At 41.3% G+C, this 1,449-nt stretch overlaps 1 pseudogene; it reads left to right on the top strand.

The window, feature by feature from the left end:
- Positions 1 to 987: 987 nt before the first annotated feature.
- LOC112632053 lies at positions 988 to 1,449 on the top strand (annotated as a pseudogene).

The following is a 1,449-nucleotide window of genomic DNA, read 5'->3' as shown; positions in this document are numbered from 1 at the left end:
TTTTTTTTTTTTTTTTTTTTTTTTTTTTGAGACAGTCTTGCTCTGTCACGCAGGCTGGAGTGCCGTGGTGCAATCTCAGCTCACTGCAACCTCCGCTTCCCGGGTTTAAGCAATTCTCATGCCTCAGCCTCCCGAGTAGCTGGGATTACAGGCATGTGCCACCACACCTGGCTAACTTTTGTATTTTTTTTTCTTTCTTTCTTTCTTTTTTTTTTTCAGTACAGACAGGGTTTCGCCATGTTGGCCAGGCTGGTTTCAAACTCCTGATTTCAGGTGATCCGACCACCTTGGCCTCTGGAAGTGCTGGGATTATAGGCATGAGCCACCACGCCCAGCTATAACTGTTAATATTAAACCTCCACCCTCACTCTATACTTGGCTTCTCCCTGTACCAAGCAGATCTTCCCATCTTCCCACATCTCCTACCTGGGAGGATTCAGGGCCACATGTAAGAAAGGGGGCAGATTAAAGGGGGTATGCTTACTGCAGCACAATTCATAATTCCCAAGGTACAGAACCACCTTAAGTGCCCACTGACCAATGAATGGCTAAAGAAAATGTGGTATATATACACCATGGACTACTACTCAGCCATAAAAAGGAACGAAATAATGTCTTTTGAAGCAACTTGGATGGAGTTGGAGACCATTATTTTAAGTGAAGTAACTCAGGAATGGAAAACCAAATACCACATGTTCTCACTTATAAGTGAGAGTTAAGCTATGAGGACACAGAGACATACAGAGGGATATAATGGACTCTGGAAACTCAGAAGGGAGAGGATGGGTGGGGAGTGTTGGATGAAATACTACATATTGGGTATGATGAACACTACTTGGGTGGTGCATGCACTAAAATCTCAGAATTCACCATTATACAATTCATTCATGTAACCAAATATAACTTGTACCCCCAAAGCTACTGAAATTTTATAAAATTAATAACAATTTAAAAAGAAACAGGTCTCTTTCTGCCTCCACTGCTGCCATGGCACCTGTGAAAAAGCTTGTGGTAAAGGGGGGCAAAAAAAAAGAAGCAGGTTCTGAAGTTCATTCTTGATTGCACCCACCCCGTAGAAGATGGAATCATGGACGCTGCCAATTTGGAGCAGTTTCTGCAAGAGAGGATCAAAGTGAACCGAAAAGCTGGGAAACTTGGCAGAGGGGTGGTGGCCTTCAAAAGGAGCAAGAGAAAGATCACCGTGACATCTGAGGTGCCTTTTTCCAAAGGTATTTGAAATATCACGCCAAAAAATATTTGAAGAAGAATAATCTATGTGATTGGTTTGCATAGCTACTAACAGCAAAGAGAGTTATGAATCACGTTACTTCCAAATTAACCAGGACAAGGAAGAGGAGGAAGACAAGGATTAAATTTCATTTATCTGGAATATTTTGTATGAGTTCTTGAATAAAACTTCGGAACCAAAAAAAAAAAAAAGAAAAATAA

Source organism: Theropithecus gelada, chromosome 9 (genome assembly GCF_003255815.1).
Source record: "Theropithecus gelada isolate Dixy chromosome 9, Tgel_1.0, whole genome shotgun sequence".
Taxonomy (NCBI): Eukaryota; Metazoa; Chordata; class Mammalia; order Primates; family Cercopithecidae; genus Theropithecus; species Theropithecus gelada.
This window is presented reverse-complemented; position numbering and strand designations above follow the sequence as displayed.